The sequence below is a fragment of the Ambystoma mexicanum genome, chromosome 10, assembly GCF_040938575.1.
Source record: "Ambystoma mexicanum isolate Mex_15411 chromosome 10, UKY_AmexF1_1, whole genome shotgun sequence".
Lineage (NCBI taxonomy): Eukaryota > Metazoa > Chordata > Amphibia > Caudata > Ambystomatidae > Ambystoma > Ambystoma mexicanum.
Genome location: NC_090932.1, coordinates 1,530,770,941 through 1,530,798,901, shown reverse-complemented (window position 1 = coordinate 1,530,798,901; position 27,961 = coordinate 1,530,770,941). Strand labels below are relative to the sequence as shown.

The 27,961-nt window shown below is 45.1% G+C and overlaps 1 protein-coding gene across 16 annotated transcripts in view; it reads left to right on the top strand.

Annotated features, from left to right (window-relative positions):
• CIT (citron rho-interacting serine/threonine kinase) overlaps positions 1 to 27,961 on the top strand; it is a 2,264,529-nt gene that overhangs the window by 313,958 nt on the left and 1,922,610 nt on the right. The gene's annotated exons all lie outside the window — the stretch shown is intronic.

The following is a 27,961-nucleotide window of genomic DNA, read 5'->3' as shown; positions in this document are numbered from 1 at the left end:
AGGGAGACTTATTTGGCTTCCCCATTCTGGCAACCAGCCCTTAGACTACACCACCATGGGCCTAAACACCCAAACTCTGCCACAACATCCCTTCTGCTCAGCTGGGGCCGAGCAGAAAATCCTTCCCGGGCAGGCTGTTGACTCATTTTAAGCAATTCTTACAGGGACCCAACATGCGCAGTTCTTTAAAGGCCTTATAAGGGTGATAGACCTTATAAGGGTGATTGTGCCAGAGGCAGACCGAACACAGGGCCCTCAACAGACCACACAGCTGGTACCCAGATCAGGGTTGAAGATGCAGGGTTGCGGGAGGCAGACGTGTTGTGTTGTCATAGATGACGAGGGAGAAGAACAGGAGGAAGGTACTTTAAGTAATCGTCTGTTACAGGACTCGGCCTGGGATATGGTGGAGTTCCCACCGCCAATGGATCTGGTGTTTCTGGCTGAGGTCCTGCAAAAAATGTTGGAACACACAGGGATTCCTTTGAAACAGGATATCATAGCATAAGCTAGGAAAATCTGGGAAAAGCCCCATAACATTATGAAAGTTAACCAACAAGTTGACACTCGTTACACATGGGTGCCTGTTGAGATTCTTTCCCTTAAAATTACAGGCAGGCGCATGCAGCTTTAGCACAAGTAAAAACACCTACAAGTACTACTTCTGACACCATTACACCTTCAGGAAAGGGAAAGCGAGCATTAGATGGCATTGGCAAGAAGGTTTATCTAAACAATTCTCTACACTTGAGACAAGCCAATGCAGATGTAATTCTAGCTGCTTGTAACAAGCTGTGTTGCGAGATGGAGGAATTTACCCCCCAAGCCATGAATAGAGACTGGGAGGAACAGTTCCAAGCGAGCATATAAAATGCCATGATCGTAGCTCGTGACATGCTGGAGGCAGCAGCAGGTCATGTCGACACAGCAGTGAGAGGCATGTGTATTGATGTACACCCCAGGCGAGGCCTGTGGCTGAAGAGCACAAAGTTGCTTCAAGCAGTGCTCGACAAGGTGAGATGTTTGCCCTTTGATGGGATGAACCTTTTTCATCCATCGACGGATGATGAACTGGCAAAGGAGATGGCACACTCCTTGACAGCAAAGAGCCACTCTGCCAACTAGCGGCCCAGCGTGCAGGCGAGTCCTTATTAATTTCAGCAAAGGACACTGCGCAGCACAAGCAGGTTCAGAGGTTTCCTTTCTCGAACCCAAGGTAGAGAGCCTAAGGGTTAATTCACTGGTGTCCTGGCAAAAAAAGGAACCCTTTCTTGAGCACGACATTGGTGCAACCAGTCAAACCTAAGGTTTCACTTTTCCGGTTTGACGTTGCCTACGAGTTCATGTGTCATCTTCGTATGAACGAAGTACAGATCTACCCTTATTTTGACGATTGGCTAATCCGGGGTCGAACACCTTATTAGTATTATGGTGGCCCAACAGGCATTTAGTCTAAAGCTAAATATGTACCAATCGGTTTTAACTACAAGACAATTATGTGCAGAAGGGAATGTTTTTCCACCATCCGACAGAATGGGCAGCATTAAGAGTCTCTTCCGGGAATTCATGAGGAACTCTGTTACCAGCTGTCAAGTTTCAGCGGTTACTGGGTCTTATGGCGTCATGCATTCTGGTGGTGGCGACACATTCCTGGCTACACATGCATTGCCTGCAGCTACATTTGGCTGCAGATTGGTCCTGCGTTAAGCAACCACCGTCACACAAGGTGTCGATCCCCATTCACTGAGATATGGAATAATGGATGTAGGAAAAGAAATTTGCCAAAGACGTCCCTTTCTCCACTCCTGTTCCATCAAAGATGAGGGCTGCGGACACATCCCTAGTAGTTTGTGGAGCAACAGTAGAAAAGTTAGATGCACTATTTGTGGGTGCATAGAATGTTCACATAAACTACTTGGAACTAAAAGCCATCTATCTAAGCTTAAAGGCTTTCTTACCCGCACTGGCTGGAAAATGGGTACTGATTTACACAGACAATGCTACTGCAATGCTCTACCTGAAAAAGCAGGGTGGGAATGAAATTGCAGTCTCTTTGCTATCTAGCAATGGAAATCTGGAACTGGTATCTCAAGCATTCTATCTCGCGTTACACTGATAATATCCTCACACCTCCTTGTGAGGATATTATCAGAGCAGATGCCCCGAGTCAAATTGCGCATACTGCACACGAATGGGAACTCAATACCAAAGCGCTGGCCCAGATTTTTCCAAGATGGGAACTCTGTTGGTAGACCTGTTTGCGACCTTTGGGAACAATGAATGGTCCCTGTTCACTTCATGGCAGGGGCAATGCCCATATTCTTTCGGAGACACCTTTTTACTTCTGTGGTACAGGCTGATGTTTTATGCTTTTCTGCTACTCCCTCAGATTCCCATGGTCATGTGCAAGCCGGTCCGGACAACAGGTTGGCACATGAGTCTTGTGGCACCTTTCTGGCTGAAGAGATTCTGGATCTCAGATCTGTTCCACATGACCCGTCAACTACTACGGAGGCTACCAGATTGGATGGATATCCTCGATCAACAGGAAAGCAGAATTCTACACCCCAGCCCTCATGCTCTGTCCTTAGCAGCCTAGTTTCTGAGGACGTTTTATAGGCATTTAGGGGTTTCAGAGAAAAACATGGGCGTGTTGCGAGCGGACAAATAATAGCACAAGGTGTCTACTCGTACAAATGGACACACTTCTGTCACTGGTGTTTGAAACTCGAAGCAGACCCCAGTGAGGCCACGCTGAACGAGGTACTGTCCTTCATTACTGAATTAGCCGAATCAGGGGGGGTTATGGAGTTCTGTAGGATGTACCTTTCAGCGATTGGAGCATATGTGATTAAAGGTACCAAGTAACAAGATGGTATCATTGGCAAACCCCTTTGTCAAGACATTTCGATGGACTTGTGCGAATGTACCCCTGTGAGGAAAACAAAACCCAGTCTGTGGGATCTTAATGTTGTGTTAAACGCATTAATCTTTTGGACCTATGTCTAGGGCAGAACAAAGGTGGGTAACCATGAGAACTGCACTCTTGGTGGCGGTGAATTTTGGAGTTGAAAGCCTTGTGTGTGAAAGACCCCTGCATCAGTTTCTATAGGGACATGGTCGTCCTAAAAGCAAAACCAGATTTTCTACCCAAAGTGGTCTGTGACTTTCACACAAATAAGGAATTGGCCCTGCCTGTTTTTCTTTCCAAACCCAACTACAGAAGCTGAACAGACTCTTCACGCTTTGGATGTGGCCAGGGTGTTGAAGTTCTACTTGGCGAGAACAAAAGATCGGAATAAGGGCACGCAACTGTTAGTGACTTGCAGGGGTTCGGCTCCTGGTGGGCCTGCAAAGTTGAATGTGTCCACGATTCTAGAGGCATACAAATTACAAAATTAAAGGTGTTCAAAGGGCCTACATGCTCACTTGGTGCTGGAGAAGGCTGCATCACTGGCCTTCCAAAGACGCCTATACATCTTCTGTACATTTGCAAGCCAGCAACTTGGGCTACACCACATGCATTCTGCAAGCATTACTCACTGGATGAGGTGAGGCAGCTTTTGGACAGGCTTTCCTAAAGAACCTAATCAGGAATTAAGGTCCCCTTCTCCTATTTTCTGCTTTTGGGCTGCTGTGTAATCTCCCACGAGCATGGAAGAAAAGGGACGGGATGTAGGAGTATGCAAAACATACTCACTGAAGTGAAACTGCTTCTCCATAGTAGAGTAGCAGTGTGTGTCGATAGTCTCCTTTCCTCCATATACCGCTGTCCGCCGCTCCCACTAACGTTAACAAGTCCGACTGGACTAATGAATTGACAGTTTGATGGGGCGCATGGAGGAGGTACTGTGCAGGGCGTGGCAGGATGCCCACACACAAGGTTCTTCATGACTGTGTTGCAACACGCCCCAGTCCCGTCGCCATTCTATACTATAGACTAAGAGTAGCAGTGTCACTATGGTAACGTTTCTGATTATGATGTACCGATTTTAAAAAAAATAAATAAAAAAATAGAATCAATCTAATCTCCTATTTATCGGAAGATCTCCTATTTAGGGAGGCTGAAGCTACCCTATAAGATAATATGGAAGGTGTAAAGGTCAGCTTTTGTGTACATTGGCCTGTAATTACAGTGGCGGGGCAGACCTAGGTAAGGAACCACAATGGCTTTGGTTGCTTGGTGCATTACAACCAGCTTTGCGAAAACACTCCTAACATTGGGATCAATCAACTTTCAGTACAATTTTGGAACTTCGGTGGATATATTTTCTTTCACAAGGTGAGACTTTATTATGTAATATTACTTTTTTACAAAAAGCCTTGCTGTGTACACAGCCGCATACTGATTGACTGTATACAATATTACAAATAGCCATACAAGGTTTGTTAGGGCGTCCAAAAAGGGGTCTTCCATTTGGATAAATAAAACTCCATTAAATTGATGTACGTAAATTGAGATTTGCCCTACCGTCTCTGAATCTTCTTGATTTCCATTGATCTTATAGATTTGGATAGAATAGCAACATTTTTTTATTATTAATATTTACGACTTCCTGAGACATAAATATACTATAGGCCTCTGGTCTTGTGCAAAACTGATCTTAAAATATTGGGCAACTGCTTACCAACTATTGTAGTGGGGGGCTTTAATGCTAGATGACAGAGTAATTCTAACAGACAAAGGGAGATTGGTTTGGATCTTAACAGGGACATATCTGATGACCAGCTTTTTGGATGGATACATATTCCTAGAGTTTCTAATGGTCAAAACCTTTACAATTGGGACTTATGCTAAGTGGTTGAACTGCAGGTGACCTGCTGGCCCAATATACTATAGTACCCACTCCACTTTAGATTTGGAGACCATTCAAACAAGCTGTTAGCCTATCTGTCTTGCCTTGTACAGAGTGACCATCTTCCTTTAATATTCACTTGGAAACATAGCATAAACATACGTACACTCCACAGGTATTGATTGGCGCTATAGATGTGACCTCCCCCAAAAATCATATTAAGTGGTTCAATATGAATGTGCAATGTATGATGAGATACATTTTGAGTTTGGTACAACAGCGCAATTAATTTCAGTTACCGTATTTCAAAAATTAAATTTGTGTATGGGATAGACTTTCATGAAATGCCGCCACTGGTCTATCTGGTCCCTCTCACCCCGTTTGCTGCACTCAGCACTCTTTCCCAAGATGGCGCTGTACGTGCCAAACAGGAAGCACGGTTACCGGTCTAGTTGTTGGAACCGCCATCTTCCCAACACTTCCAGTTTCCGCGCTACACATTCACTGCATTGACGCTCACTCGCTGCATTTAAATGGTAGATAAACTCTAGCTCAGTGCTCCTTTAATCCTTCTGCTGAATCTTTATTGCCCGTTGTTTTTTTCTTTGGTGTGCTCCTTCCTGCCTCCTTGTCCTGTGTCCGTGTTGCTGCCAATGTCCTTGCACCTTGATTTCGAACCTTGCTCTGCCTTTTGCCTTTTCAAGTTTAGCCCTTCTGAGGAAGGGTTTTTTCCTGGCGGTTGCTCCGGGCTTACTTGGCCTGGCCATTACTTATAATGGGCACAGTGGCTACCGGAGAAGCTCACCCCTATCTGCAGGACTCCCGCACCCGGAGAACCAGCAGGCTCAGTCAGTCACCGCCAGACCAGCCTCTCAGAAAACCTAAGGTGAACTCAAAACCTGATGTAGACTAGTTATCTTCAAACAAAACATTTTTGGCATGTGACTATGTGAATGTGATTCCTGAACACTTGAACTACATCCCAGTCTTATGCTTTTTCCGAATCCAAGGTTGATCAGACTTTGTTTTATCTTAACCTGCTGGACCCTGGGAGCTAGGTGTTATTCCTCGACATAAGACACTGCAGACTTTGCCAGGTAAATTAGGTTGAGTCTGTAAAACATTTGATGGGTTATAGAGCCTGAACTATAGATAGAGAGTTACTCTTTGGTTGATTAGGGGTCTAAAAGATCCCAAAGTGTTCAGAGGTCTTTGCTTCGAAGGCCTTGACATTTCTCCCGCTCACACCATTTTAGAGTTTAAAGTTATTGAACAGAAGAGACAGAGTAATTGTATTCTATGAGTATTTGAAATGTTATTAGAATGAACCCTTTTAATGGAATACAATTTATAATACGAGTCCTATTATGCAATTTTGACAGTAAATAAAGATGGATTTTGATTTTAAAACTTTGATATCAATACATGTGAATATCGTAAATGTCTAACGTTGATGATATGACAGGTTTATTTTGAAACCAATGAACCCGAAGGCCCTTTAAGACGAGGTAGCGCTATCTGAGATGGATGGGATGCAGATCTTACTCTTACATCAATAATCAGACCGACTCAGGAAGTTGGCACACACTTAGCTGTTTTAATATCAATTCTCTAAAACAGGAGTACAACGGGCATCAATGGACTCCACACAGTAATCTCTCTCAAACATTTCATAAAAACAGTTCTTTTATAACAAAAACTCATCATAAGTGACGTCGTACTACGTGGCAAAATAAGAAAACGCATTGAGGGTTGGGACTGGCTTAAGGGGAACATCTAAGTATACTTTCTATGCAGGACTGGACTGGGATTGGATCTCTAAACTCAGGTGGACAACTGTGCCCACCACTAGTGCAAGTCATCTTCTGCGTCCGTATAATAACCAACATTTCATTGGCTTTCAAACTATAGAGCTCCTCACTACGTGGCACTCTACAATTGGTTGGCATGCTTGTACCCTTCTTGAATATTCCACTCGCTAGCAGCATGAAAGCTGGTATCCCAGGAGCTGGAGGGGTGGACTGGACCATACCTCCCCACCTAATTAGGCCAACATCCATCATCACTCCTACTGTCTGCCATTCAATTAGTCCTTTTAATTCGGCCTTGCAAGTATTACTGCACCGGAGTATTGAAGGGAGTGTGAGCATGGCCTTAACTTCTGGTCTTGGTGCAGCTCGCCCCAAAGTCTATTCCCATCTCATCCATAACCAGGTACTTGGCGACCCAAACCTATGACACTGGGCCAGACAGCCCTTCTCGAATCTTCGCTCGGCATCAGCTGTTTTCTTGTACTGCGCCACACTTTCAGCCCTTCTCGATCATAGGGTCCTAACTTGCTAAAATGCGTTGTGGAACATCCAGATTCTATACACACTTTATATATGTATATGTATATGTATATGTGTATTTATATATATATATATATATATATATATATATATATATATATATATATATCTGATGCTTGTGAATCTGCTTAGAATCACATGCTGTGCATATAGTCCAACATCTAGTGGTAAACGCAGAGTATTGCATCTTGTCTTTCGAGGATCGAAATGGGACATCGACACGAGTGTGCCTGTAACACTTTCCCTAATGTGACGTGTAGTGTACCCAGAATCCCTCATGCGTCAAGGTCCCTCAGACTAAGGACAGGTCGGAAAAGACACATCCTCATGTCCTAAAAGCCAGGAATCTTATTCTGAGAGCACCCAGCCCTTAGCTCAGACCAATATCGACGTTGCAGGCAGGAAGTGCCCCAAGAAGAGCCCTTTCCCGCCTCTTGACCCTCTGGCACCTTCTTTTGAGCCAGGGATAGGTTTTAGGGGTGTATGCACAGACTTGAACATTTTTTAGACTTTTCAAAGAGATTTTCCTCGCCCAAGAGGCCTAGGGAGGAAGACCTTTACCCACAAATGTCTAAATTCCAGAGGAGGTTTTTGACCTTACAGATCAAGAAGAGGTTCCTCAAGATTCTTTTTTTTTTTGCTTTTTAAAAAAAAAAAAGCAGAGGATGTCCCATTTGAGGAACCCACTGGCCAGGATCCAGATTGGGGGGGGGGCATGAGCCACCGGTGGATAACCCACCATCATGGATGTCCCCTACCAATACCCCGAGATCTGGTCACAATATGCATTGATCCGCCCTCATCTCCACTGGTTCGCCAGCCAGCTCCTATAGATGACCAAATGGCATTTAATGCCATTCTGAAAAAGGCAGCTGAACATTTTCAAATAGCCACGCAAGAAGCGGTGCAGGACTTCGTGGAGGACATTTTAAAGGAGAAGCCACTTGTCAGTCAAGCTGTCCCTTTATTAAAATCTGTTAAACTGCGTGTCGCCCCTTCTTTGTTCACATCTTCTCATACAAGGGCTGTTAACCCACGGGTGGAAACTTTTTCAACCCTCCCCTACTGACCCCCTCTATATTTGGGGACATCCTCTTTCCGGATTCCCTTGTAGTCACTACAACAAGAAAACGAGTAGGGGTACCCTTGTCCACGGGTAAGGCTCTGCCGAACAAGGAATGCAAAAAACTGTACGCCCTAGCAAAGCGTGTTACTGCTGCGGCAGCGAATTCCACTTGGATTGCAAGCAATACCACGCTGATGGCCAGCTATAGCGATTTACTGTGGAACCTGCTACAGGAAGCCTGCAGGAGGTCCCCGAACCAATACGCTCTTGTCTGCTCTCAATTGTGTCAGGGGGTAGACAAGTAAACCACAATAGCCTTAAGAACACCCTAGATGCTGCAGAGACAGCAGGGAGAACTTTGGCCCAGGGTACCCTTTTAAAAAGACACGCCTGGTTGAAAATCTCTGGGTTCAAGCCTGAGACACAAGCAGCACTCATCAATAAACCGGTGGAGGACTCTAACCTATTTGGCAAAGCTGTAGATGAGGCGCTGGAAACAGCGAAAAAAGAACACACAACCTTTAATGTTTACGCCAGATCACTCAAAGACCCTTTCAGCAGCCAGGTGGGAATTCTTGCTGCTCCTTTCACAGACAGTCCTGTTCACATTCCCCTCATAACCAATACAGCACAGGTAACACATGAGGAAAGTGGTCCGCTGCCTCTAATCACTATCCACCTAGAGGACAGCGCCGTGGGAAAGGAAGGGGTCGCAATGCCACCCCTAGAGGCTCCCCGGTCACCAGTCAGAAATGACTTGCAGATCCTGGTCCCCCTCCCATACCTCCCCGGTTGGGGGGGGCGTATAACATAATTCCTACACACATGGAAGGCTATTACCACAGACCCGTGGGTGCTCAAGACCGTCGCCCACGGGTACTGCATCGAGTTCAGCCGACCACCTCTATTCAGACCACCAAAGACCAGGCGTCTAACATCAGAAAACCAAAAGATCCTGCTGCAAAAGGTCAAGACCCTGCTGGAAAAGGGCGCAATCGAAGTTGTCCCCGTTCTACAGGTAAACAAGGGTATTTATTCAGTGTACTTCCTTGTACCCAAAAAGAATTTCACCATGCACCCTGTGCTAGACTTGCGCCCAGCAAACAAATTTGTCAAACCACAAAAGTTTCCAATGGTATCGCTGCAAGAAGTAATCCCTCTGGTGACGCGGGGGGGGGGTTACATGGCAACATTGGACATGAAAGATACATACTTTAATATTTCAATGTTGTCAGCGCACAGAAAAAAACCTGAGGTTCATGATGGAGAACAAGCACTATCAATTCAAAGTTCTTTCCTTCGGCATCGCTACAGCCCCAAGAGTATTCACAAAGGTGCTAGCCGTTGCAGCAGCTCACCTGCGCAGGCAGTCCATCCCAGTATATCCTTACCGCGACGACTGGCTCATAACATGGGACTTTTAGGAAACATGCCTGTTAAACACCCAAAAAACAATAGACCGTCTCTTCAGTCTAGGATTCTCCATAAACGCGAAGAAATCCAGTCTAGACCCCAGCCAAGTCGAGCAGTTTCTGGGGGCCTTAATTCGAACAAAAGATGGTGTCATCTTCCCGCTAATGGAAGGGTTGAAAACATGCTGTTTCAAATCTCTCAATATGTAGCCAGTCGAGAGGTGACGGTACGCAAGACCATGCGACTGTTGGGGATAATTGCATCCTGCATATACTTGGTTCCTCGCGCATGTTTGTGCATGCTCCCCATGCAAGAGTGGCTCAACAGCCAGTGGTGTAAGGCCAGCAGACAATGGGGCAATCTAGTGGTTGTCTCGGCAGCCCTCGTTCCCTCTGCAGTGGTGGTCGAGGGAAAACCTGAAGAAAGGGGGAAGACATCCACCACCCCCGCAATAGAAGCCACTCTCACTACAGACACATCTCTCACGGGATGGGGAGCTTACCTCCTCTAAATGTTGGCGCACAGCGTTTGGCCTCCAGCAGTAGCATCCAACCACATAAACCTGTTGGAGCTGCTAGCGGTGTTGAAAGCTCTGAAAACCTTTCAGACACAGTTGCAGGGAAAGACAGTACTACTCCTCACAGGCAGCACCAGGGACATGTACTACCTGAACAAACAAGGGGGCACTCACTCTCCAAGGCTATCCAAACTGTCTCGGAACATTTGGAAGTGGGCTCTCAAACACAAGATATTCATAACATCTCAACATGTTCCAGGGGAATTCAATCTTCTGGCAGACGTGATCAGCAGAGACTTCCCACTACCCTTAGACTACGAAGGGTGACTACACGAAGACATTGGGCCTCATTAAACTCTGGTCTGGCTCCGGGTCCTGCGAAAGGGGAATTACCGGGCCATTCCGATCTCGGCGGGCCCTGTAATTCACCTTTCGCGGGACCCGGAGCCGGTACGTCCCCATTCCCAATTGAGCCCCCGTAGGGACCCTCGGATGTGGAAACAAGGCACAATCGCCACACACGAACTGATACGCCAGACACGAGGTTGTATTCCCAAAATCTAGGGTTTATTGCAAAACAAATAGTTCCAGTTGGCCAAATGGTCTCACGCCCTGCAATGTGTGTCTAACAGACCTCGGGGGACGCAAGAGAGAGAAAATTGTACATCAGTTACATATATACAAAATGAGCATCCTGTAATCAGTAATGACACATTCGATGCCGCCCCTAATTCATTCCCTTTGAATTGGAGGCGATGATTGACCATTGTGACGAATATGACACCTTAGACCACCATATTTAGTAACAGTTTGCAATCTCAAATTTACAGACACTATTCTTTATTTTAGAGAACACAGCGCTTCTGTTTTCATGGACAAGCTGTGCATAGGGGACTGGCACATTCCAGGCCTCACTATCTCCTGGTTTCGGTTCATCCTCTAGAGGTCAGCTTGCTCTCCGGGCCTCAGTGCTCACGGAGAAGGGGGGCCGTAAAGAAGAACATAATTCAAACCCTTTAATATTCGTTCTGTACATTGCTATTCTTTCTAGGAGACTCGCTGGCATCCATGTACTGATTCAAATGTCTTGCTCCCTGCCTTCAAGGACATGTGAGGGAGGGAATCGGGCATTTCTGTCTGGCTCTCCAGTGTAATGTTTCAACATGTCTTTTAGCCTTGGACCATTGAAGCGAAATAATATCCACAGCAAAGCAGTTTTACATGAAGCAAAGTGGCAACGGTCGAGAGAGCAGAGGGAAAACAAAATGGCGATTCTGATCATCTTAAAATGGCCGCACTCTAGTTGAGCTAATAGCTATGTATTAACTAATGAGCATATATTCTTAACACTTTAAATGAGGCAGTTGGTCTTCGGCCAACCAATTATCATGCATTTCTTTCCGCTCTAGGGGTGTTCAGTTTTTTAGACTGACGGGGCCATTCCGACCTCGGCCAGCCCAGTAATTCACCTTTCGCGGGACCCGGAGCCGTTACGTCCCCATTCCCAATTGAGCCCCCATAGGGCTCAATGGGAATGGGGACGATGGTAGCAGCAGTACCGTTCATAATGGTACCGTTGCTACCATCCTGTTCTGCTTGCGGGCGACACGCTGCACAGCTGGTCTGACCAGGCGTGCAGAGCGGCACCCACGAGCAGAATTCGTAATGTGGCGGTACAGTGATAATGGCGCCAGCAGCACTACCGGCGCGGTTATCATTGTACCACGACTGTTGTAATGAGGCCCATTGTCTCCAATGTTTCCACAGAATGGGGCTTCCCAGAGATCGACTTGTTTGCAACTCTGGAGAACTCACAATGCCCAGATAATGCCTCCAGGTACCCTGAAATCTAATCCAAGGGGAACGGTCTCTGGATAACATGGTCAGGGAAATTTGTGTATGCTCCCCCCAACCCCCGACTCCCCTAAATAACAAGATTGTGCACAAGATGCACCAGGATCCAGTCACCATGATATGGGTGGCCCCGATGTGGGCCCGCCAACCCTGGTTCTCCCATCTGATGGAGATGTCTCCCTCTTCACCGTTGAAACTACCTTGCCCATACAACATGCTGTCGCGAGACAGGGGGGGAAACCCTTCATCCATGCCCGCAACCTCGCAACTTAGCAGCCTGGCTCCTGAAGTCGTACAGTTCGGGCATCTCAAACTCCCTCAAGATGCATGTATATACTTAAAGAAGCCAGAAAGCCTAACACCAGACATTGCTACTCCAATAAATGGAAACGCTTTGTCATCTGGTGCAATTTCAAGAGCATCATTCCCATCGACTGCTCTCCTACTCATATTACACTATATCGAACTCACCTACTTGACTCGGGTCTAGTTTTGAATTTCATTAAGGTTCACACAAGCTGCTCTTTCAGCCTATACCACGCCCCAGCAAAAGGTGTCATGGTGGAGGATCCCAGTAATTAAAGCTTTCATGCAAGGGGTTAAGAGAATTCATCCCCCTGTTTCTAACCCGGCTTCCGGATGGGACCTAAATGTGGTTTTAACTAGACTAATGGGTATCCCTTTAAACCTATGCACAAGGCTAGCCTCGAAGCGATCACTTACACGACCGCCTTCATAGTGGTAGTCGCTTCTATAAGGAGAGTCGGTGAACTACAGGCCCTTTCAATTCTAAACCCTTTCTGTCACAATTCAGAGATCTGGTGGTTCTGCGCAGTCACCCACGATTTGCGCCCACATTTATTTCTAAGTTCCAATATGTACCAGTCTATAGAACTACCCACATTCCTCCAGAACCCCACTAACATGGTGGAAAGAAGCCTACACACACTGGATGTGCGCAGGGCAGTTGTGTACTATCTGGAAAGAACTAAACCACTAAGGAAAACAAACCAGTTTTTCAATTGAGTGGCGGCTGGTAGAGAAGGGGACCCTGTCTCTAAATTAGCCATCGCAATTAGGATTGTCAATTGCATGACCTTGCTACATTCTTGCCAAGAGAGATCTGCCCTTCGAGCCTAGAGCAGACTCTACTTGGGCCACTGGGGCTTCTATAGCATTCATTGCAAATGTTCTTTCGAGTCCATTTGCAAATCGGCAACTTGGAGTTCTGTACACACCTTTACAAAACACTATTGGCTGGACACTCACTCTAGGTATGATTCTCAGGTGGGATAAGCAGTACTAAAACATCTTTTCACTACTGTTCCTTATCACATCCCACCTCCAACGCCGGGTACTGCTCACTAGTCTATGCACAGCATGTGATTCTAAGCAGATTCACAAGCATCAGAAGACATGTATTACTTAACGTAATAGCATTTCTGATGATTGTATCTGCTTAGATTTACATGCGCCTACTCTTCCTCCCCGCTCGGATGGAAGGAACATGGACTTCTTACTACTTCTTTTCTGTACTCACGATAGTCATAAGGCTCCCTCTCTGCAGAAAAAATACAATCGGAGGGACCTCGATGCATGAGGGATTTTGAGTACACTACACGTCACTTTGGGAATAGTGTTACAGGCCCGCCCATGTATATGTCCCCTTTGGATCCTCGAAAGACGAGATGCAATACTCTGTGGTTACAACTAGATGTCGCACTATATGCACAGCATGTGAATCTACGCAAATACAATCACCCAAAATGATTTTACGGTAAGTAATACATGTCATATATTGGCGGCACCACCTGCAGTCTATTCACTATGTATAACTAGCCTTATGATTTCTTAGTCTACTTGCGTTTCAGCATCTGTACAGTTAAAACGCGATTTGCATTTTCTTCCGTACTTTTCGTCCTTGCAATCTTCATTCCTGCACATGAAATGTCACTCAATGCTTTATTTTGTCATCAGAATATATAAGGTCTATATATTTTCTTCTTCGGCATCTTGATGTCAACAGTCTCTTGTCTTCACCATTTCACACTTCTTCATCAACTTCTTTCAAGAGGCTGTCATTTCTCTGCGGATACATCATATAGGGCTTTCTTAAAGGATACCTTGTTTCGAGGACTCTTCACGGACCACTCTCCCATCAGTCTTCACATCTACACATCATCGTCTGAGAAAAAGTGCTACTTTGTAGTCCATATCTTCACTACTCCTTTCAGAGATCCTGCTGTTTCACATGTTCATCAACACTCCACGTCATGTGGTTACATTGTCCACTTAGACTGCAATAGATCAATCTTCCCACATACTTCTTGTGGTGTCTTGCATACAGGAACTTCGTTCCCTCAGGTGCTAAGTTACTGGCCTTTACGTAGTCTCTGATTTTACATTTGTCAGCTCTTTGGGTCCAAACCCTGAATCGACATCAATCATGAAATTGATTCCAACTACTTTCTTTGCTATATTCTTCCACTGTGTGATTATTATTCTGATCACACAGAATCCAAACATGATCATCACCAACAATGCTCCAAGCAACTTGAAGATATTCGTCATCCATTGTGGAACCCATGAGAAGATCGACACGAACCTGCTGTCATCTGCATTATCTTCTTTCTCATCTTCCATCTTGATGTGCAAGTTCAGCATCGTTATGGCCTCTGTCAAGGTCCCATTCTCATCTTCGTGAGAAGGTATGAATGTGCAACATGATTCTCCTATTTTGGCACAAACCCCTCCATCCATGGCTGTAATCATATCCAAGACATATCTATTCTGAAGAGTCATCAGTCTTATGGCTCTCAGTTCTTCTTTGATCAGATTTAATCCCTTTATGAGCTCCCATCTGGTTATCTGTAACCATTTGGCATTCGCCATCGTCTGGATCCTTGGCATGAAGATTGTTGTGAATACTGCTGAAGTCTGGCTGAACAGTCTGTGTTCATATGGAATAGCATTGAAAGCTTCTATCGATTTAGCTGAGAAGTAGTTCTCTCTCTTTGATTGAGAAATTCAAATGATCTCCTCTTTCTTAGGTGAGCATCTAGTTTTGGGAACTCTCCAATTTTCAAGTCACTCTTTGGAATCACTAACGCTGCAACATGGACAGTCACTATAGAACACAGCCCTCCCCAGTCTCTGGGCAGCTTCATGTAAACTCTGGATCTGCAGGCCCAGTAGTTGTCCATTATCACTACTATTCCAGCCTTCATTTCTGGTACATCGAAAATTTGTCCACACTGCTGGTTCCCTCCAACTCTTCTTGTACCGTTATTTCTGAAGAATAGCTCTGCACTAGCCAAAGGCACGATCTGCAACATGCCTCCTTTGTCATCGACCTATGTCAGCAATTTTGCAAGCTTCGGCCAGAGAGGTTTGCATCCCTTCTCCACACGATCTATTACTGGCTCGTAATGTCGTGTTACTTCCACTGCTTTGCATACAAGTATGCCTTCTTCCCAACCGTCTGGAGAAAGTACTGTTCCCTTGATTTGCATCTAGCCTATCTCCTTGCATCTTCGTATTTATTCATCGTTCTTTCCTTGACAATTGAGATTCTTGTTTGTTTCCCATCTGATTCCTGCTCCCTTCATTCTAGGCTGTTCATATCTTATCACAGGATCTCTGTTGTGTGGTCTCTCTCGTGTCGTCAAATCTTGCACATAATCATCTTCTTCTGGAGCGGACCATTCAGTCACTCATACCAAGAATGCCGTTCGACCCTGGAATTGACCTCTTGCATGACAGAGAGCAAGGTGTGTCAGGCAATGAGCTGTCTGCACTACTATTTCTATAGCTATGAATACCTTGGAATTCCCCACAGCATACAGTAGGAGAGCGCACATGTAGCAGCTCTCCTTAGAGGCTCTTTTTCCCACCTCTTTCATGTGCTGATACCACATGTTGTTCCCCAAATGTGCTGTACTGTCTAGATAATTATTTAACTCCTCATCTTCTCTTGTCCTTCTCTTTGGTCTCCCTTTTGCCAGCTCGTACATAATGGTCATGAAGCATATCAAAAATGGGCCATCCTATAGGGGGAATCATAGGACCACTTGTCAAAGAAATGGGTGATCTTTCATGTGTTGCTGGTGTTGGGGATAATCACACATGGCCTCGGCCTTTCAATAATAGACAATTCTGCGAGAGTCACTGGAGTGGGAAGAATCAAAGGGATTTTTATCTTTTTGGAACAAATAAAATAGACAGTATGCACCAGCAAAATCAGAAAAACAATAATAAATGATGAACATGCACCAATACATGAGACCCCACCATTTGCATTTCTCCACACGTCGTTGAGTTTTCTCGCTTTCACAAACTGCATTAATGTTAGCAGTCAACATTGTGCCCCAGTACTACTTTAAGTAAGGAAAATACCTTTTTAATTGGACAACCTCATTAAATGCTCCGGTAGCTGCTGGACCTGTTCAATTATCTCCATAAGTAACCTCCTAATTGCAGGGCCATTTTTAGGATCTTGTAAAACACACGTATGTTAGTATTACGCCAAACAAGAGCAGGGTAAACTCGGAGTATGTATGAAAAGATAGCGATAAGTAGTCTATAGGCATTGACATTTGACAGAACCATGATGCTTATCCAAAGAGAAAAGTGAGACAGGAATTTGGAAACTGTTCGCTCTTCCAGTCAAACTCGAATTCAAGATTTGGCATCTTTAGTACATCAACACTTTCTAAGGTCAATTCAAAGATTCCTGCGGCTTTGTGTTTTTTGCACTCCCGCTAAAATATCTGTGTTCGAGGAGAGCCACAGTCCAAATGAACACTTGCATTCATTTAATCCGTAATCTTAGTGTCCTTCCCTTGTCATCGATCGAGTCTGCACGTGCTGAACACCTTCTTGTCTTGCTTCTGAATCAACGGGTGGGGGTGCATCGGTCTCACCAGCATATGGTTTAAAATCTCCCAGGTGTATCCACGCAAGTCTTTTTTTAACTTTTATTGCTGAGGGAGTCACATTTTCAACTACAAAGGGTCCACTAAAACGGGGCTCGTGCCACTTCCTTGTGAAGTTGCGCACTAGAATTGAATCTCCGATAAATACTTTACGTACAGGTAGTAGTTATTGTGAAAGGGTTGCTGAATGGTCTTCATCTGTGGCCTGAGACCGATGCCCCTTGCGCTTGACTTGATCTGAAATGACAGAGATACTAGTGGTCATACATGTAAAATAAGCTTGTAATTAATTTCTTAACCTTTCTGCAGTTGTCTGGCCATCACTTCTACTCCTCGATGGAGGAGACAAGGGCCTTCTTATTCGCCTCCCTGTAACCAGCTCATGTGGTGTAAGGTGGTGATCGGACCCAGGGTTATTCCTTAATGCATATAATGCAAGGGTCAGGCAGTACAACCATCCCTTCTTCAGTGTCAATTTCAATTTGGCTATTCTCTCTTTAAGAAGGCCGTTGAGTCTCTCAAATATTCTGTTTGCTTGTGGGTGGTAAGCAGAAGAGAACTAAGCAATAGGCTGACCTGTTCAAACACTTCATTAAAAAAATGGGGCCCATTGTCAGATCTCAGCACCTCACATACTCCCCATCTAGGAAAGACTTCTCTGACTAAAAACTTCGCTGCACAAGTGGCATCAGGGTGTGTACATGGACCTGCTTCAATCCATCTCGAAAAGGGACACACCACCACTATCATATACCTATACCTGCTACATAATTGCAGCATGTCAACATAGTCAATATCTAAATGTTGAAAAGGACAGTTCAGTCAAGGAATCACTTCTCCGATTGTTCAGTGTGTGCCCAGCGGTAAACCTTTGACATACGATGCAATTTACTACATAAAATATGAAGTGTTCTAAACTGTTTGGTACGAAACAGTACTCTGCAATAGTTGCAGCGAGACTCTCCCAAGTTACATACGCAGGGTAGTGCAGCTGTTCAAGCGCTACCCTTAATAAGGCTACAGGCATCACCGGCTTTCCAGTGCTATCCTGTCGCCACCATGCTTCAGTGAGGGATAAAGAACACACCCTCTGTTTCCACAATTCTTGCTCTTCCTGTGGAGCACTGCCTTGAACCCCCATCAATTGTATTCTTGACAAATGATTAAACCCATCATTTACATTGATAATTGTGACATTTTCTTTTACATCTGGATTATCGAAACTTGAAATATCTGGTCAATATGCAACCCTTGTGGCCTCTTCGTCTGTGGCTTTGTTCTAGCGAGACAGTCTGTTTGCTTAGTATGTGCTACACATTTACCGATTGCAATGGCTAGTGAGAGTTGTAGTACCTTAATAAGCCTGTCCAATAATGCTGCGTGTTACACCGGAGTGCCATCCGCTCGGAGGTATCCCCTCCTTTTCCAACGTGCTATCCCAGCGTGTACGGTTGACGTCACATAGGCGGAGTCACTGTACACAGTCACTTCCTGCCTTTCATGTTTGTCGAGCGCGACAATAAGCGCCACCAATTCTGCTGCTTGTGCTGAAAAGTGAGACGGTGTTCTTGCACTTGCTACCACTTCAAATTCCCCATTAGCTCTGTGCCTTACCACAGCTGAACCTGAATGCCTTTCTCCATCAGTTTGATCCATTTTTGTAAACCCATCAATGAAGTGAACCACTCCCTGAGACCGCGCGTTTTCTTTTACACGTGGGATGTCATCATAGAATTCTTCGTAATTGGAGCAATCATGAACATGCAGGTTCGGCTACAAACGTGGCAGGGTTCACTATTTTACACCTGACTATTTTGATGTCTGGATTCGATATAACTACCTCAATTGCAGAAGCTCTCTGAGGGATCAATGTACACTTAGGTTTTTCCAAAACGGCAAACAAAGCATGCTCTTCAAACATTGTCCTAGAACAATGAGGGTCTTCGCCCCTATGGCATCTGCTGAGCTGGCCCAAGTTGACTGCAGTGTCCCACAAGGTTCCTGCGTGTCCCCACCTTGTATAACCTCATTAGAAAGCCACTTTTTGACCACCTGGACAACTTGGGTGTCATGTATACTAATTATGCAGATGCCGCCAAAATCCTCATTCCCATCACAGGTTCCTACGATGACTCTAAGAGACTTAATGAAATTTACCAAATCATCCAGATATTTGATGGCTATCCATGGCCTGTGTCTCAACGACGACAAGACTGAGTTACTCCTTATTGGCTCACAGAACCAACTAAACAAATTGGATGACCAATTTAAATCATTTAACATTGACAACATAAACATCAAGGTCTCCAAAGAAGTTAAAACGTTTGGTATCTACCTGGATTTAGCCCTCACGCTAACAAGACAAGTAATGGCGACTGCCTCAGCGGCCACCTACACCTCAAAACGTATCGATGCCTGTAGACCCTTCCTCTCCTCAGACAGTTCCACTACTTTGGCTAGGGTCCTCCTAGTATCTAGACTTGACTATTGCAACGCCCTGTACGTCGGGACTAGCAGCCGTAACCTAACAAATCTCCTTCTACAGAACAATGCCTTGAGAATAGCTCCCAACATCCCGAAGACGAAACACATTACAGCGGTTAGATGCGAGACCCATTGGCTCCCGGTTCAGGACAAGATTGTTTTCAAAACACGATCACTAACCCACAAGTGCCTTTCTAATGTAGCTCCAAAATATCTAAATAAAAAATGTACAAAACATCTCAGCTTTAGACATACCTGGTCCACTCATACTCGCCTCCTAAATATACCTAGATTCAAACGAAAAGAATCAGGAGGCAACAGTATCCCAGTTCAAGCTGGGAAACTTAATGCCTGATATTAAGAGCAGAACCATCCTATTGGATGTTCAGAAAATCTGGCTTTTCGCGCAAGAGCATTACGTCTTTCAAGGTCCACGCCCACCTCAGTAACTGTGCTGCCATGTATTGCCAATCATTTTATGTAACTCTATGCATGTACCTACTGCACTGTAATGTCCTACCTGTACTCACTCAATACCCTTGCCATGTATTGCCTATAATATTATGCAACTCCATGTACCCGATTCACTGTAATCTCTCCCTCCTATGAAACCTACATGTATTCATTCAATATCCCTGCCTACCACAAGAACTGTTGGGCTATGTATTGCCCATCATCCTATGTAACTTTGTGTACCTACTATATTGTAATGACTCATTCCCTTCAACCTACTTGTATTCAATAATGTATTATAAACTCTTTCTGTACTGTAACTGATGATACCAAGAATGTGCCCAGGGCAAGGTGCGCTATATCATTAAATAAACATCCCATCACAATACTGGTAGACTTCTCTATTGCGAACGCGGCAGCTATCAGCGATTGTTCGCTATGGAAAATGCCCTCTCATAACTGTCTCTAGAATCACACTGTAATATGCCAGGGGTTTGTACCACAATGTGGTTCTGTGTGTAAGCACTGCTGTCCCTTCGTGTGTGAAAACAGAAACAATTCCTCGTCATAGTTGAGAATCCCTAAAACTGGAGCTGTACAAATTGCTTTTTTCAACTCTTCAAACCCTTCCTCCATTTCCTCATTCCATTCTATTTTTTTCCTTATTCACGTGTGCTTTCTTCAGAGCCTGCAAAAGGGGTGTTGTGTATAAACTATAATAAAATACCCATCCTCTAATGCACAATTCCAGAAACTGCTGCATTTGTTTAATCGTGATCGGTTTTGCTGTGTTCATAATCGCCGCCGCTCTTTCAGGTGTGACTTTCTTCCTCTCATGTGAGATTAACTGACAGATGTACAACACCTCGTCCTGACAATATTGCAACTACTCCTCGTCTACTTTATATGCCTTGTATGCTAGGATAGTCATTAACTGAATCAAATCTTGTCTACACTTGTCTTCTTTCGTCCTGCAAACCAAAATATCATCTACGTACTGCAGCACAGCACTTTGCTAATCAATATTGCTTAGATCCATCTGTAGGACTCTATTGAAAATCGATGGAGACTCACAGTACCCTTGGGTCAAACGAGTGCTCTTCATCTTAGTTTGACAAAACGTGAATGACGTAAGATCTCTGGGAGTCTTTATGCAACGTGATTGGGGAAAAATGCATTTTTCAAGTCGATCACTGTGAAACATCGTGTTTCTGGTGGTATACTACATAATATAGTTGCAGGATTCGGAACTAAAGGAAATTCTGTCGCTGCAATCTGGTTAATTGGCATCATGTCTTTTATAAATCTCCACAACCCTCCCCTCAATTTTTAATTCGGATACACCACAGTATTACACAGTGACTCTGACGTCATTCGAATACCTTGTTACATCAGGGCTGATATAGTCTTAAAAATACCCTCAACCGCCTCTTGAGACATGGGGTATTGTCTTGCTCGAGGTAAAATTGCTCCTGGTTTCAGCTTAATCTTAACCTCCCCTATCCCATTCAATAAGACTACGTCATAGCGGCCTGTAGTCCATAAAGAATTTGGCACTTTTTCCAAATCTTCAAAAAATTCAGGACGCTTTGGCACTATCACCATTCGCAGTGGGATCTCTCTTTTCTCTATTCATATTCAATATGTAATACTCATCATGAATACTACCTCATCATCTGATGGATCATCTTGAAACATATCTTCATCTGTGACGTAAGTTAATCTATACCCTTCCTCAATGGCAATCACTGTTCTCCTGGCCTGCCCTAATCGGTGCCTTCGAGCATGGGCAATTACCCTCGGATTATGGCTGCTTGTAACTATAGGGGAATAATCTGTCCCCCCTCTTCGTCCATAGGTACCTGTGGCCTGAACAAAAACCCACCAGGTATTCTCATAATCTTTCCCACTAAGCCGGGTAGCCATGTCAATAAAATGCATACCCCACAATGAAAGAGTTCTGGCTCTAATGGCATTCCTTGTAGAGCCATTTGCCCTGTAAATGCCAATATAAATTTGCCCACGTACATATAGTGTATCCCTGGAGTAGAGCACACTATGCCATCATCGGTAAAGGCAATCATCATATTAAGCTTCGTCATTTAATCTCGGCCTAGAATATTAACTTGTGTCTGCCGTGAATACAATAATGGAATAGACATGTCACACACATGTCACACACTCCTACGGAGACTGGTAATTCATCAGTAAAAGTAACTCTGCTTGTAGCTCCAGAGAAACCTTGCGCATTCATGGCATTTCCTAAAAAAGATTTGCCTCCTATGGTCACATCAACCCTCGGTTCCTCTTTGGGTCTGGTGTCACCGATAGTACTGAACACATTGTCGCGTTGTGAGCTGTCCTATTGTGGATAAATACTTATCCCCATACCCCTGAAAGGACTTCCTCCCACCACAGCGACACCCCCCTACTCTAGGTGTCAATAGCCGTCCAGTGTTTGCATTCTGCTGTATTTGAATGAATGGGTGCGTGCTGTGACTGCCCTTGCGGCGTATTCAATGGTGCTTGCTGTGGTTGCAATGCCTGTTGCATTTGCGGTGCTTATGCTCAATACACTGTCTGATATTGGGCGAACCCATCCCTAGCGTGTGAGCTATATGCTGGAGGATAAGCTGTCTCCCTCTTGAGTATTGTCCATTCTGTATATACCCTTGGCTCCCACATGTTCACGTGATGTGCCCTGTCATCCCACTTGTCCAGCATACAAGAGGGAACCTTCTGACTAGCCCCCCCCCTTCCACATTCTGATTGTCATTCTGCATATTCTGAAATCCGCCTTGGTTATTTTGAAAACTGCCTCTTCCTTTGTAGCCCATTCCTCTACCTATTGGTATAAACCCATTCCCTCCTTGATCCATCGGTGGTTGATTATTCACCTGTGATGTACCCACTGCTTGCTGCGTTCCCAATCCTTCTCTGCTTGTCATACCGCCCCTTGTATGGCTTACTTTGACAATTTCTTCTGCAATAACTTAGCTTCTTCAAGTTTTCTAGCATCTTCCTTCTTCTCTTGCAGCAGTCGCCAGTGATGCGCTATAGTCAACTCTATCTCTGCCCATGGCTTCTCTTCCATTCCCACAAATTTCTTGAGTTGCCTCTGTACCTGCTCTGGTAATCCCGGACACAGTTTGGTCAAATACTGGCACAGATTTTGCCCTGTGGCTCCCTTGTTTCCAAAGTCCACTATTCCTGAATGCATTGGATGTAAGCAAGCAGATCTTCATCTTTCATCTTACATGCCATAATTGGGCCCATATCTGACGTATCGGGATACTGTACCCTGAGCTCTTTCCAGACAGGTGCTCTACAATTATTAAACGACGCTCCGTTCTGTGCCGTGACACTTGAGTATCCTGCTCATGTCCAAATGCCATCAGCCCTTTCCCCAAGAATGGCTGCTAGGAGACCCTTAATTTCCCCTATAGCTAGAGTATTTCCTCTTGTCATCTTTTCTAGCTCATAAATCAATTTTCCTGCACCCGCCGTTAAACTGCAAAGTTTACATCTTAAATTATCCTTATCCATCTGTGGCCAGGGGATATACTGCGGTCTGACCCCTTTTTTCTCCAATGAAGGGAACTGTGAAACCCCAAATCTGCAATGGACTCCCATCGTCTGCCTGTCCATAGTGGGGACAATGGTTCCTGATTGCCTTCTTTCTGGCAATGACCTCAGCTTGCTCACATATGGTTATGGTGGCGATTACCCCCTCTCGCTACGCGATTGCCCCGTCGGTCGCTCTGGATTGCCATGGGATCTGGCGTCCTATCCTTAAGCTGCTCTTAATCGGACCATTTTACTTCCTTGTCTGTCTGCAGATATCACTCGGGAACGCATACACTTTCTCCTTGCACATGGAGGGTTTCCCTGTCTTCGTCTGAAATATCTTGTCCCCAACTAGTGTGGCTCTCATCCCCTTCACTTCTGTCTATGTTTAGTCTGCTGAGAGACAAAGCTCTATGCTCAAAACCAAGTGAGCTTCTTTCTTCGCCCCGTGATTGGGCGACTATAGATCGATCTTCTTTTCCCCTGCTTCCCGATCTACTTCTTGCTCTCATAACCTGAAAGGAAGCATCAGAGATGGGCTTTATCGGTTCTCGAAATTCTCATCTAGATTTACCCTAGATGGTCCTGGCGTTGCTGGGAGAAACTTGTCTGTCACCCCAGGATATTATTGGACTCTGTTCCATCAGCTCTTTATGAATGCGATCGATATCGCATTCTTTGTCTCCTTTTTTGCTCCATTTCTTTGTCTAATTCCATTTGCTTTCTTTCCAATTTAATTCTTGCCTCTTCCCTTCTTCCCTTCTCTCATTTGCTCTACGGTCTTCTTCTTCCCTTTGTCTTTGCATTCTTTTATTCCAAAATGTCTGCTCTTCCTCTTCTTCTTTTCTTGTCTCTTGTTCGATTGCTCTCTGTTGTCATATTTCCTTTGCTCTTCCGCTCTTTCTTCTTTTCTCTGCTGTTCTTCCTGATGTATCTGATCTGATTTGCTCTTTCTCTTATATTCATCCCCCTTTAATCGTTTTTTCCCTTTCAATCATTTTTTTCCTGTTCTGTCTTTTCTATCCTGTTCGTCTTGATCTTCCCTTTGCCTGACTTCCTCGAGACTTTTCCCATCGAGCGTGAGCAATATCTGTCTGCCCTTCCATTTGTTCTGTACGAGCGCTATCTCGTCAGCTTAATCCTTCTCTCCTTTCCATCTCTTAATCTCTCATTCTATTTCTGTTGACATATTTGGTCGTTCCGTTTTTTCTCCTCATTGTCTTGTGGGACATTAAAGGTCTCCTCCTTTCTTCTGACCTCGTCTGGACAATGACCACTGCTATAAGCAGGTTACTATAGCCTGTTGCTGCTTTTAGTTCACTTAATGGGTACACTCCTTCATCTTTTATATTATTTTCTTTTACTTCGGACGAGGTAAGGGGAGCAGAAGGCTTAGCACCTTCCTCTCTACAGTGATTAAGCCTCCAATCTTCAGTAGGCAGACCCTTCCGCTCTTCCTAATACATTTTCCAAAGCTTTAAACTAGCTAACAGCTTTAAACTAGCTAACCTCTTTTCCAATTTCTGCTCTGTGTACGCAGCGTGCAAGTATGTGGTCATGTGTTGCAAAACCGCATTTGACAGCGATTTCCCCCTTGTTGCCATGGCATGATCATCTTGTCTGCTGTAACCTTGACCCATTCTGCACTATACTGTTTGAGCTTGGGCGCATGTTTTGGCAGCATTTTGCACAGGTGCATCAGTGGAGTAACATCGAAGTGTACGAGACGTGGCCTTACCTGGAGGGCAATGTGTGAGCCTCATTACTTCATGCTCCAGGCGAAAATTACTGGAGAGGAGGAGGAAAAGCGCCTCTGGTCATGGCGTTGTCCACTGTGTGCTGAAGGCAAAATGGGCAGATACAGCTTCTGCCGAGATGAAATTCAAAGGCACGCGCAAGACCCCGGGCGTGCTGTGGCGTTTCCTGGAAACTATGAAGGGCTCGACAGCCAAGACCAAAGGTGTGTCGGGCTGGAGCCAATCACTGTGCGGTTCAGTGGAAGCTGGAGTCAGCCTGCCAGTTGCTCGCTGCATGACTCCCCTGTGCGTTCCAGAAGAGAGGGCTGCGCCCACAGCAGGAGAAGAGTAATGAATGTGAAAAGAGGGTGCAGTCACTAATACAAGTTTTGTATAATGGCCTGAAATCTCACATGTTGCAGAACAGTATTGACACACCAATAATGAAGGAGGTAAATATGCCTCACAATGGCAACACTGTGGTGCACGAAGGACAAATAGAATGTAACTGAAAACACCATCCCAGGTGAGGCAGCAGAGTAGGCTGCACGTTGTTGTATGCTGGTAGTCGGTGTGTCTGTGTAATAGCAGGAGGAAAGGCGGGGGGACCCACTCAGGGTGATGTGCACCCCGATTCCTGAACTGCTCGGAGGGTAATATGGAGAGGACACTGAGACCCATAGTCACCACATGATGTTTATACCATGGTCAAAGGTATCTAACCTGTGGATCCATCTGCATTCAAGCTCCAGCAGAAGTCTTTTTATGTTGGGCCCAGAACCCACTTTTTCTAGTACCCACCAAAGAAGGTCATTGGGTGTGTTTGTTGAGCCTGACCGTAATGTTCCACAAAAGGGAGAACAGATTTTTACATCTGATCATTGAACAGTGTTCTGAAACTCTAATACCGACGTTGCGCATCGCCTGGCCCACGTAGCGTAGTCTGCATGGACACTCCATGCAGTACACAACCTAGTTCGATTTGCAATTTGTCAGGTATTTCAAAGTCCAGGTGGTTTGTCCGAATATGAAGTGGTGGATTTTGTTCGTAAATTGGCACACAGAGCACAATCCGCATGGATAATGTCCTGTTGTGCAGAGGTTCCACAGACCCAGACTGGGGGTCTCTTTAATGAAAAGAGAGTAGACCAAGTGCTCCTTGATGTTGCAAGATCTCTTGACGGCAAAACGGGGCTCTGGTTCTCCTGGTATATTTAACCGTACCAAGGGCAATATTTGCAAATTATTTTCTTTATTCCAAAAGTGTGAGGGCCGATGACACATGTCAACCTCTGTGGTTTCCGGACATTGATGTTCTGCAGGAGACAGTAGAGCCTCACAGTTGGTAAATATCGCCTGTTTTCATGATTGTAATATCAATTTTTCTGGGGGTATCCATGCTCACGTAGTCTCTCACCCAGGGCTGAGGCATTTTGATAAAAATCCAACAGGGATGTGCAATTCCACCATAGTCTTAAAAAATTGCCCACATGGGAGGTTCTTCTGGATGTGATTGGGGTGATCACTCGTAAAATGTAACAGTCTGTTGGCTTCCGGAAGAGATTACAGGCAAGTTTGCCTTCATGGTGACTCATTTTGAGATCTAGAAAGTGTATGGTTAGGTGGTCATAGTCCATGGTGAAGTGTATGTTAGTATTACAAGTGTTCAACCCGGTAAAAAATGCTTTCAGGGAGTCTTCGTCACACGCCCAGATGAAAATGATGTCATCAATATACCGTCGCCACAATTTGATGTTAGATACCCAAGGGTTGAGTCTGCTCGAGATGTACTTTTCCCCAAAATTTAGCCATATATAAAATGGCTAAACTAGGGGCAAAGGTTGCCCCCATGGCGGTTGCTTTTATTTGTAAATAGGAAGGACCCGTGATTGTAGATCGGTCTCAGTGAGAGATTCATAAACAGAGTCAATTGCAGCTTGCTCAGGATCTCTTGCGCCTTGCGGTTCTACATTTCTGCATTTAGCTAATCACAAAATTATAAAAGCAATGACAGTATGTATATGTAGCTGTCCTCTAGCTATAGAACTGTGGGCTCATGTTCTTCATGTATTCAAGTATGTGCTTGTGTGGTGCGGACCTCACCGCACGTGTGCTTCATGTCCAACTCTGCTATGTCATGGTGCCACTAATGATGTCCGAATCATGGCTTCTTGGTGTTTAGTCCAGGCTGTCCATATAGGCGTCCTCTGTTTATGTGCTCTTCCCCCACACTTGGCAAGACTTGTATTGCATTTGGTCCATATGGCTGACTGAGAAGGTGTCATGATCTCTGCTTCCAAAAGGTCAGGGTTTTCCCAACTCCCTTGGAAGCAGATCCATAACCCAGGTTCCGAGGGCCAACCAGTCCCAATTGGGACCTTTTGGACCCAGTCCTGGCGCCAGTGGCACCAGGCTCATAAATGTGCCCAGTCCCAGTGCTGGAAGCGCCGGGCTCATGATGCTTGGGTGGACTTACCTGCAGCAGACCATGCTGCTTACTTGCCTGCCAGCTGAGCCTCTGATCCTCTTCTGTTTGGAACTACTTTTCCTGTTGGGTGGGGCAGGAGCCACTCCCTAGATTCAGAACACTGGAACTCTTCTGGAAAGCAGGAACTCTTTTCTTACCTAGGCGTGGCTGTGGAAGGAGGGACCTAAGCACTACAGGAGGCTATTTAAACCACACCCGGTGGATGAATCTTGCTTTGCGTTATTCTGCATCCTCTGCAGCAGAACGCTCATCGTGTCATCTGCATCGGATCCTGGGCCTAAGGAAAAAGGCTTACCATCCTG